This window comes from Orcinus orca, chromosome 2 (genome assembly GCF_937001465.1).
Source record: "Orcinus orca chromosome 2, mOrcOrc1.1, whole genome shotgun sequence".
In the NCBI taxonomy this organism is placed as follows: Eukaryota; Metazoa; Chordata; class Mammalia; order Artiodactyla; family Delphinidae; genus Orcinus; species Orcinus orca.
This window is the reverse complement of record NC_064560.1, coordinates 93,399,483-93,411,553: the sequence shown is the minus strand read 5'-3', so window position 1 is coordinate 93,411,553 and position 12,071 is coordinate 93,399,483.

Genomic DNA, 12,071 nt, shown 5'->3' with positions numbered 1-12,071 from the left:
CTGCAGCTAAGAGTTCACATGCCGCAACTAAAGAGCCCGCCTGCCGCAACTAAGACCTGGTGCATCCAAATAAATAAATATTAAAAACAACAACAACAACAAAGTCATTAGTGACTTATATGTCAAAAGCCAGTGTTTAAAAAAATAAAGTCTAATGATAATTCAATCTAATCTGGCTTTTTATTTACCAGAAAGTCATACCGATTGTATCTGTAATATGTTATTTGTTGACAACTACCTCCCAATAGATAGGTGGTCCCCAACCTTTTTGGCACCACGGACCGGTTTCACAGAAGAAAATTTGTCCATGGACGAATGTGAGCGATGGGGAGCGATGGGGAGCAGCAATTGAAGCTTCGCTGGCTTGCCAGCTGCTTACCTCCTGCTGTGCAGCCCGGTTCCTAACAGTCCACGGCCCGGGGGTTTGGGACCCCTGCAATAGATCCTAAAATCTTATATTTCACATTTCAGAAATAAAACTCAAAATTTTTTGGTTTTTTTTTCACTTTAGCACAAAATACAATCATAAAATGAAAGCAATTTTTGTCTATTTTTTATCCTACAACATAGGATGAAATTTCAACTTGCATTTGGTCCCCATTTAGTTTTGTTTGCTGACTAAAATCAGCACCCATCACTTCTTAAATAGGGTAGAGTGTTTTTTAACTCAGTTTAATTAAATGTTAAAATTGTCCTCAATTAACAATATACTGTTATAATTTTTTTTCTTAAAATAACTTCTCTGAGATAGTCTAATAGAGAGGTAACATCTTGGGAACAGGTCAACATAGGGGTCTAGAAACTGGGAAAAGGCTAGAAGGCTGCTGTTTTTATTAGTTTGACCAGGTGGATGGGACGTTATCAAATAAAGAGAACAGAGGGAAGAGCCAGACAGAGGAGAGGGGAAACAATTTGCCCTTTTAACATCTTGAGTGTGACGTGTCTGCCTGGCCTGGCAACCAAGTGAAAAATGTTAAAACCCTAGAAATGCCATTTTGATCTGAACAGAGAGATCAGAACCAGAGAAATTATTTCGTGAGTTGGTACTTCTGTCAGAGCATCTAACACACTTTATTATAATATACTTCATTAAATTGTCTGGCTCTACTGTCCTACAGTAAGTTCCTTGTGGCAGGAACCATGTGTATCTTGCTTACTCTTGTTTTCCTGGGATCCAGCACAGCACACAGCATATAGTAAGAGCTCGGTGAATGTTTTTTAAATGAATGTTTTTTTTAAAAAAGTTACTCTTTTATCATATACCATGCAAAAATGGTGAGTGTTTTAAATCACTAAGGGAGTTCTCAAATAGCATATTACTGTGAAAGGGGTTTGAGCATCAAATAGTGTTGGCAAGTGTTTGTCTGAGTAATCTCTAAGACCTCAGTAGACTCTATGACCCTAAATCAAGAATTTATGAACCACTCGCTCTGTAGGATGAGCTGTGGGGATCTGTGGCATTCACATCATTCTTGAATAGATATCAGAATCTACCACTGTAGTGATTTTAAAGTACAGCCGCCCCTCATCCCTCGGTATCTGTGGGGTATCAGTTCCAGGACCCCCCGGGATACCAAAATCTGTGGATGCTCAAGTCTCATATAAAATGGCATAGTATTTGCAAATAAAGTACATAAACCTCCCCATACACTTTAAAATATTTCTAGATTACTTATAATACCTAATACAATGTAAATGCTATATAAATTGTTTTGTTTTGGTTTTTTTGGCCGCGCAGCTTGCAGGATCTTAGTTCCCTGACCAGGAATTGAACCTGCACCCTTGGCAGTGAAAGCACAAGAGTCCTAACCACTGGACCACCAGGGATTACCCTAAAAATAGTTTTAAGTAAAATGTAAATGCTATGTAAATAGTTGCTAATGCATGCCAAATTGAAGTTTTGCTTTTTGGAACTTTCTGGATTTTTTTTTTTTTTTTTTTAATTTTCATCCGTGGTTGGTTGAATCTGCAGATACGGAGCCCACAGATACGGAGGGTGCACAGGTTCTTTGACATTCCTCCCTTCAAGTAGAGTCTATTTCCCCTCCCTTTGGACAGAGGCTGGCGTAAGTGACTCATTTCTAAAGGATTGAATGTCATGGAGGTGGGACTGCATGGCTTCTGAGGTATGTCGTAAAAGAAGCCGCAACTCCCACCTGGCTTTCTCTGGGAGACACATGCCTCTGGATCCCTGAGCCACCACGTAAGAAGTCTGGCCACTTTAACGCTGCCATGCTGGAGAGAAGGGACCATGTGGGGAGACCCTGTGGAGATAGAGGTGGTGGAGGAGCCCCAGCTGTTCCAGCCCAGGAGCCAAATGTGTGAGGAAACCTTCCCAGTGCACAGCCCCAGCCCCTGTCTGACTGCAACCACGTAGGAGACCCTGACACCAGTTAACCCCCAGCACTGTGAGCAACAGTAATAATAACGCATGGCTTTGTTGTTGTTTTACACCACTAAGTTTGGGGGTGTTTGTTTTTTATTACTAGATAACCAGAACAGCTGCTAGAGTCTTTACTGGGTTGGGTTCACTATTGGAACCATTTGCTGCCTCTTTCATTCACCACCCCCCCTTTTTTTTTTTTAATGAATGTATTTGTTATGTTTCTCTAGCTTTTATTTATTGCCTTTTCCTGGTCATTCATCCCCCTTTGAGGAAGATACAAAAGGTAGATATGTTTAGGATATTTTCACCCTTCATATTCAAAACCATCTCCCACACTATACCGCTGCTCAAATCCTCTGAGCCAGGGGGATGGGTCTTTTCTCACCCTGAGATGACTTTTCACCCCTTTCTTAACAACAAATGCTAATGGTTTTGTGGAATTATGGGATATTTAAATTTTCTTCTTTGTGCTTTTTTTTTTTTCCCCCAAATTGTCTACATTGAGGGAATTCCCTGGTGGTCCAGTGGTTAGGACTCCGTGCTTTCACTGCCAAGGGTGCAGGTTCAATCCCTGGTGAGGGAACAAAGATCCCACAAGCCATGTAGCATGGCCAAAAAAAAAAAAAAAAAAAGACAAAACAAAACAACAAAAACAAAAAAAAACCCCAAAACCCTTCCCCATACCAAAACGAATGGTAATGGAAGAGAGACTCTGGAAGGGTATATAAAGGAAAGAATATAAAGTACAAAAAAAAATTGTCTACATCGAACACATATTATTATTATTATTATTTTTTGCGGTACGCGGGCCTCTCACTGTTGTGGCCTCTCCCGTTGCGGAGCACAGGCTCCGGACGCGCAGGCTCAGCGGCCATGGCTCACGGGCCCAGCCGCTCCGCGGCACGTGGGATCTTCCCGGACCGGGGCACGAACCCGTGTCCCCTACATCGGCAGGCAGACTCTCAACCACTGCGCCACCAGGGAAGCCCGAACACATATTATTTTTGTAAACAGAAATAGTAAATGTAACTTAGGAAAAAAATACATAAAAACTTCAGTTAAGGATGATGAAAAAGTTCTGGAAATAAACAGTGGTGATGGTTGCACAACAATGTGAATGCACTGAACTGTACACCTAAAAATGGCTGAAATGGTAAATTTTATGTTATGTATATTTTACCACAATAGAAAAATATATACAATCGTTAAAACTCTACTTGAGTCTCAGCTCCTTCAAGGTTGCCTTCCAGTCCTCATCAATCCGGTTGTACCACTCAATAGGCACTGGATTATTTCTGCCTTGTACAGTGGTTTCTTCATTTACATGATTCATTTGTCTCAGTCGTGTGTCTCAAATGACGCTGGAAGCTCCTTGAGGGCAGAAACTGGAATTACACAGAGAGTCATGCCTACAGTACATTTATAAACCAATTGCCTGGAAATCAGAACATATTTCCCTAAAGAATCAACACTACAGGGACTTTTCTCGTGGTCCAGTGGTTAAGACTCCACACTTCCACTGCAGGGTGGGGTGCGTGTTCGATCCCTGGTTGGGGAACTATTAAACTCATTAAATATCTGGAATGTATATTGGCAATGAAAATGTACTTAATAAAAGCACTGGAAGGGCTTCCCTGGTGGCGCAGTGGTTGAGAGTCCACCTGCCGATGCAGGGGACGCGGGTTCGTGCCCTGGTCCGGGAGGATCCCACGTGCCACGGAGCGGCTGGGCCCGTAAGCCATGGCCGCTGGGCCTGCGCATCTGGAGCCTGTGCTCTGCAACGGGAGAGGCCATATCAGTGAGAGGCCTGCGTACCGCAAAAAAAAAAAAAAAGCATTGTAGATACTAATAATTAGACAAAACAGAAAAATCAGTGGAAAGGTTGAGTTTGGGACTGAGGTAAATACATATATTTTTTTAAAAAGATAATTAACTAGATAAAACAGAAAGTTCTGCATGAATGAAAATGATTCAAAACTTATTACATGACTCATCTCTGAATACATTTACGTAGTTATAATGATGTAAACACTGAATATTAATCTAAGTTACAATAGAACTACTCTTGAAAAGATGGGGGGGTGGGGAGTGTGTGTGTTTGGTGGAAATGAGAGGGAAAACAGCTAAATTCTAGTCTTTCACAGTAGGGTACCACTAGATAATGAATAAAAACTGAAAAAAAATCATAGAGTAATATTACAAACATGTTATTTAGAGATTTGTTTTAGAACTTGACTCCTTAAGCTATGTGCCTCTGTAACCATGATAAAATTAAAACTTAAAAAAAAAAGGTGATGCAGGTCTCTATATTGTTTAGATGGATGCCCTCCAGCCCTGAACCATCGTTCCTCCACAGCTCTCTACACCACCTTGCTGAGCCGAACAGCTAATTCCTGCCGGAACCACTGCTGTTCGACACCCACTTCTGCTCAAGGCCACCTTGCCCCAGCAAGCCTGAGATTCGGATGGCTCTTTCTGGTCCCCTGTTATGAGGGCCCCTGCACACCCGGCGCAGTGGGCTGAGACCTGCTCTCTCCCGAGGTCTCTGGATGCTCTGCCTGCCGCTGGACACACTGACCACGGCAGGATGGGAGCACTGCCTTCAGGAGAACTGAAGGTAGGTGATGCTGGTCACATTGTCCACCCATCTTTGGCAGCTGCACCCTCCCTACTGGAGACTGTGTCCTCCCCCAGCACTGGGTGCCGGAGTCCTCCCCCTGGGCCTGTCCTACCCTACAGCCTTTTTCCTCCTCACTTTCCACATGAAAGTGTATCTATTCCATGACCCGCCCTCTCCTCTGGTCTCTCAAACTAAGCCTGTCGAGGTGAAGCCAGAAGAGCGGGGGGCAGATGTCGAGTACGCCTCGACTCTCACCGTACAAGGCCCTCACACTCTATCTCAGCACTCCCACCTTTTCCTCTCATATCCCTGCCCAGCCCACATTCAGTTTCCTGCCACCCAGTGTGCCAGCTCCGCACCTTTATCCCCTCATGTCTGTGTGTATTCCTTGCCTTGAATGACTTTCCCCCACCTGGAGAAACTCATTTCTTAACACCTAATCCAAAAGCTGTCTCCTTTGTGCTGCCTTCCCTGACCATCGCTTTTCCTCTACCCAGAGAAAACAATTGCTCGTTTGTTGAGTGCTGTATGCCAGATATTAGGAGTTTTGCGTGTGTTTTTCATACTGAAGCTCATAGCAACTCTTTGAAGTAGTACCATTATTAATTCTATGTTCCAGAAGAGGAAACTGAAGCACAGAGAGGTAAGTAACTTGCCCAAGGCCACACAGTAGGAAGTGGTTCAGTGAGAGTCAAGAGGACAGACTCTCTGGGTCAAAGCCCACAGTCCTAACTGCTGTCCTGCCCTGCCTCCCGGGGACTCACACAGGACTCAGCACTCAACATCTCTCTCTTTGTACTGACCCTCTTTGGTTTACACATCTATCTCCACTTCTGGATTGAGAACCCTCTGAGAGTAGAGAATGTGTCTGACTTCTCTGAGCATCCCCAGATCCCTGAATCCTTCAGCATGAGCCAGGCCATGGCAGCTGCTCAACTCATGTTGCTTTTGCTCAAGGATGAGTGAAGCCAGGATTAGCATTCTGCTTCTGCACTGTGACCTTGGGCAGGGCACACAACCTCTCTGAACCCTTATTTCTTTCTCTGGAGAAAATGAAAACCCATAGGGGAATAATAACACTGCCTAACTGATGTCTCATAGCTTACTGTGAAAATCAAATTGAACATGATGCTGTCATGAGGAAATATAGTATAAGCAGTGGGGCACTCACCATACAGATGTTAGCAGCTGGTATTCAGAGGGAAATGTGTCACCTGTTCACAGGTAAAACATGTTATCTTAACAAGGGCCTTACAGTTAATTATACCTTCATCCAAAGTAATGTGTAATTCTGGAAGATCTGCCTTGGGTCAGGCAGATGGGAAGTATCTGAGGTCAAGGCAGAGTCTGCTCACCCCAATGGGAGGCTTCTGTACCCACCCTCCTTACTCATGTCCTGGAACCTGCTATTCTTCCAAGATCCCTGGGGTTGAGTCATGTTCCTCTCCCCGCCCAGCATCCATCTTCTCCCCAGGGCTTGGGCCTAACAGCTCAGGTCTTGGAGAGCAGTCTGCTCCCACTGGCAGCCCTGCACTCCTTGGAAGAGATGAGGTCAGATCAATATCAGGACTTCATAAATCACTTCCAACACATTGGCCTCACCGCAACTCTATGAAGAAGGTATTAGAACCCCACTATAGAGTCCAAGGTCAGAGAAGCAAAGGGCTTGCTCAAGAGCACAACTACTGGAATTGAACCCAAGTCTATCAGATTTCAAATACTCTAGTCTTTCTCATGCTCCCCCTTCTTTCTCTGGGCAAGTTCAGGGAGATTCATATCCAAGACCCACCCAGTACAGGCTTTCTGAGCTCAGCATGAGCTTGGTCCTTGAAGGAACTCAGATTTCAGGCAAATACCATATTTCCTTGATTTTAAGATGCATTCTTATTCAGTTTTATATTTCTGATATGAAGATCTTAACAACGGTAATATCTGAGATTTTAGGAAATTTATTTTTTAAAGATTTTTTTTGAAGTGGACCGTTTTTAAAGTCTTTATTGAATCTGTTACAATATTGCTTCTGTTTTATGTTTTGCTTTTTAGCTGCGAGGCATGTGGGATCTTAGCTCCTCAACCAGGGATCAAACCCACATCCCCTGCATTGGAAGGTGAAGTCTTAACCACTGGACCGCCAGGGAAGTCCCAGAGATTTTAGGAAATTTAGTAGGAGTCCTAGAGACTGCATTCAAGTGTCTCTGCTCAGCTACCAACTGGTTCTGTGCCTTTGTGGAAGCCACTTTACCTGCCTGTACCTCCAGGAATTGGTCTGATTTTTGGTACCAACTCTGCCACTTGAGAGCTATGTGGCTTTGCGGTCCTCTCTGGGATTCAGTCTCATCTCTAAAATGATGGGAGGGGTCACTGATTTTTGACCTCTTCTTTTAAACTGCGGAACAAGTTTCCCCAATCACATATAAGTGAAAAGCTAAGTTGCTGCTCTGGATGAAAGAAGGGTGGGGGTGCCTGGGACCCTATAGCCTCTTCTACTCCCTCCACCTCTGCCAGGGCCATCCAGGCAGCACAGCCTCGGCTTCCTCACTTTGGCAAATTTCTCTGTTAAGCTCTGGTTCGGGAGAACATTGCTCTGGGAGGTGAATACAGAGCTAGAAGACCTGGGCTCAAGTGTGGATTCTCTTTAAGCAGCTGGGATGGCTCCAGTATAATCACTTACCAGCTCTGGGCCTCAGCTTTCCATCTGTGAAGTAAAGCAGTAGATGAGATGATTTCTAAGAATCCATTCTGGCCCTTACATTCCATGAATGCAGTCTTTCATTACTCTACCTCAAAGGTTGTACATTACTCTGGTTGTACATTAGAATCACCTAAGGAGCTTATCAAAAATTAGTAAAATATGGCCCACCTCCTCCCCACGCACCAAGCTGATGTAATTGATCCCAGGAAGGACTCAGACATCAGCGTTTTTATTTGTATTTTTTAAAAATATTTACTTATTTATTTTGGTTGCACCGGGTCTTCGTGTGGCATGCGGGATCTTTAGTTGTGGCGTGTGGACTCTTAGTTGCAGCATGCATGCAGGATCTAGTTCCCCAACCAGGGATTCAACCCGGCCCTCCTGCATTGGGAGTGTGGAGTCTTACCCACTGGACCACCAGGAAGTCCCCATTAGTGTTTTAATAAGCTCTCCCAGCAACTGTGACAGCAACCAGGGCTGAGAAGCACCACTCCTCCAGACCTAAAGCCTCAGTGGGGAACAAAGAATAAAAATTCCAATGACATTTCAGAGAAGGAATCCTAAAAGCTTAAATCTGGGGAGAATTTTGTTTCTTTCAGTCTTACAAGTGAATCGGTAGATGGGTGCTCAGGAACCTAAACCTATCAATCAGATAATCCTAAATCGGGGAGGTCAAAATATTTTTTTCATTTAAAAGTGTTTTTGGTATTCAAGTACCTAATAAGTGATTCCTACATATCTGACTATAGTAGGCATGATGGGGAGAATTAACCAAGTATAATACAGTGCCTACTCTCACAGTCTGTAATCTAATGGCAGAAACAAAATCAGTGGCAAACAGTATGGTATGAAATAAAGTGCTAAATCTAAGATAATCTTTATTGAGCACTTTTATTGCATGCCAGGCACCAAGTGCTTTATAGTATATTAAACAAATTTCATCCTCACAATAACCCACTGAGGAGGGTTCTGTTATTATTCCCATTTCTCACCTAAGGAAACAGAGGATCAGAGTGTTATGTAAACAAACATGCACAAGCCCATAAAGCTAGCAAGTAGCAGACATAAGGGTTGAAGCCAGGCTCCAAAGCTGATGCTGGTACCATTTTGCAATATCACCTACATCAGGTGGGGTAGATTCCCATATAAGCTCTGTAGGGTGCCAAGAGGAACCTGGGTCTGGCCTCAAAGCATGCGTTCTGCTAATTGAAAGAGGAAAACTTCAGGATGCTTGTGGGTGAATGAAGAGCCCAGAGGGAAAGTGAGGCTGGGTCAGGTGACACAGGGCCTTGAATGTCCGGTACAACTTGAATTTGATTAGGGACTGGCATAGGAAAGTGCTAATTTATCATGCCTTTAAGAAAGTGAGTGGGTTAGAATGGGCATCAACAGAAAATCTACGAAGAACAAATGCTGGAGAGGGTGTGGAGAAAAGGGAACCCTCTTGCACTGTTGGTGGGAATGTAAACTGATACAGCCACTACGGAGAACAGTATGGAGGTTCCTTAAAAAACTAAAAATAGAACTACCATATGATCCAGCAATCCCATTACTGGGCATATACCCAGAGAAAACCATAATTCAAAAAGACACATTGCACCCCAATGTTCATTGTAGCACTATTTACAATAGCCAGGTCATGGAAGCAACCTAAATGCCCATCGACAGACAAATGGATAAAGAAGATGTGGTACATATATACAATGGAATATTACTCAGCCATAAAAAGGAATGAAATTGGGTCATTTGTTGAAACGTGGATGGATCTAGAGACTATCATACAGAGTGAAGCAAGTCAGAAAGAGAAAAACAAATATCGTATATTAATGCATATATGGGGAACCTAGAAAAATCGTACAGATGAACCGGTTTGCAGGGCAGAAGTTGAGACACAGATGTACAGAACAAACGTATGGACATCAAGGGGGGAAAGCCGCGGGATGCTGGGGGTGGGATGAATTGGGTGATTGGGATTGACATGTATACACTGATGTGTATAAAGTTGATGACTAATAAGAACCTGCTGTATAAAAAAATAAATAAAATGAAAGCATTAAAGAAAAAAAAAAAAGTCGGTGTCCTACCGGGTGTGCTAGTGAGGTGGGAGGTGAAGTTGGTCCTGAGAACCTCTTGAGGGCAAGGGCTGTGTCCTCTTCATCTTTGTTTCCTCATGGCCTACACAGGCCTAGCACATGATTGTTACTAAATATTTGCTGAATGACAGTTGTGAACTGCTTCTTTGAAGTCACTTGGAATTCTTAATCTTCACCTTCTACTGCAGCCCAGCATGACATTACAGGTCCTAGACTGAGGTAGGAGCAGCGACAGGAATTAGGAGGAATAGACGGTTGAGACAACGAAAAACAATTAACTGGCTAGGCAACACATCATTAAGTACCCAAGAAACTACAGACAGTGGCACTCACACACATGCTGAGGGATATAACTACGACCATACATATGCCCAGAAACCAAGCCAACACGGAGAGTCCATTTCACAGAAGACCACTGTGTTTTCCAGAACCTATCCAGCCAGAGGACCTTCCTGCAAATAATTGTTACCTGTGAGTAGAATGTTAAACTCTGCCCTTCTGCAGAGTGCCTTTCTAGTGAAGATGGGGGTGGGGTTGGGGGTGGATTCCTGAAACTGGCTAAGGACAACTATCTTAATTGTTCCCGAACTTCTATTTCAAGAACTTAAGTTTGGGAGCCAATTTAGAACGTGTTATCTTTCAGTAAGGAGCACACAAACTCAAAACTCTCATTGCCTACGTCAGAGCTGAATCCCATCTAATCCATTTCAATGGGAGTTCAACCTCTTCCAGAGTGGCAGGGCCAGGGTACCAGATTCGTGGAACTAGGCTGATTAACTTATTTAAATACTGGTGATTCCCCAAACCACTCCAAGCCCAAAATAAAGTTGTGGTTATGGGATCCTCATACTACAGTTGTTTCGACTCTGTTCCCCTCCAAAGCACCAAGGGATCAATCCCTGTTTCTCATCACCACTGCGTGGGTAAGGTCACGCTAGAGGGACGTCCAGAGGCCTCGAGACCATACACTTGCTCTGACAGGGCTCTGGAGCCCGAGAGCCACTGGGAAGTGTGTACCGCCAGCACAGTCTTTGCAGGATGCTTATGGCCAGGTTGAAAGCTGAAAGCTGATTTTTGATTAGCAATAAATCCTGGCTAAATTAAAGAGACCAAAGTAGTCTATAAAATGTTCCCATCTGGAGTGCCATAAATGAATTATATGTGTGCTGAGGTATTAATCTCTTTACAGTTTGGGCGAGTCTGGCTGGTCACTTCTGGCGACAAGCAACCTCAACAGGTTAACCCAGTGTACCTCAGTTTATCCCAGAGTCACAGAGATGTTTTTTTTTTTTTAATGTGTTATGAGGTAAAAAGGATAGGTCTATAGCAGTAACCTGTTTAAAGATAATCTTTATTTCTAAGAATTTTTGTATACAAATTAAAAGTTTAAGACCCTAATACATAACATAGCAGTGTTTTTTTTAAAAATCATTACCCCTTTGAGAATCTGATAATGCCAAAGCCCTTCTCCCCAGAATGCACCTCTACTCATTCATGCAATATTTTGCATACCACTTTAGAGGATTACAGAATCCAGATTGAGGGTCTGTTCTGGATTATTAGACAAACCCAAATTTACTAGTTTTAGAGGGGTTCATCTGCTTCTTTCCCCTACCCTTTCTCTAGTACAGCTTCAAAAGACCAGAGAATTGTCAAAGAAATCTCTGAAGAAAGTATTACACTGAACTCCCTTGAAATTTCCTGGGGAGCATGCAGAAACCACTGTCAACTCCAAGAGGCATTCCAGACAAACTCCTAGCTGCTCAGGGAGGTTATGTTAATCATTGGCTCCAAGCACCACCCACCCTTGCAGTACCAACGCTGGCTGTCGGGAACCACTTACAGGTACAAAGCAGGTCTCTGCACACCTCCCTCTGGCTTTGGATGCATTTTTAGTTAGTGTTTATACTAGAAACCCCATGTAACCACCTTGCAGTCTCCGCTGGCCACTGCAAGCACATGACCTTGTTCGTGTGTATTAACCACTCACAGTTGCCACTAATCAAGGCAAAGATTGTGCAAATGGGGGAATGGGGAAAAAGGGACATTTACATCAATTATTTTAGCAGCATCTTTATTGCAACAAAGAACCTGTAATAAAATGCAACAAAACTAATGTTTCACTTTACATGATTAAAAGCCATGTAGCTGAAAATGAGAAAACCCATAAACTTACTGGAGTGAGACATGCAGTTCTTTTTATATAAGTCAATGCTTAAAACAGCAGGCACTTTATGTTCTAAAATTAAAGACCTGAACTCCAACTGTGCTGAATACAAC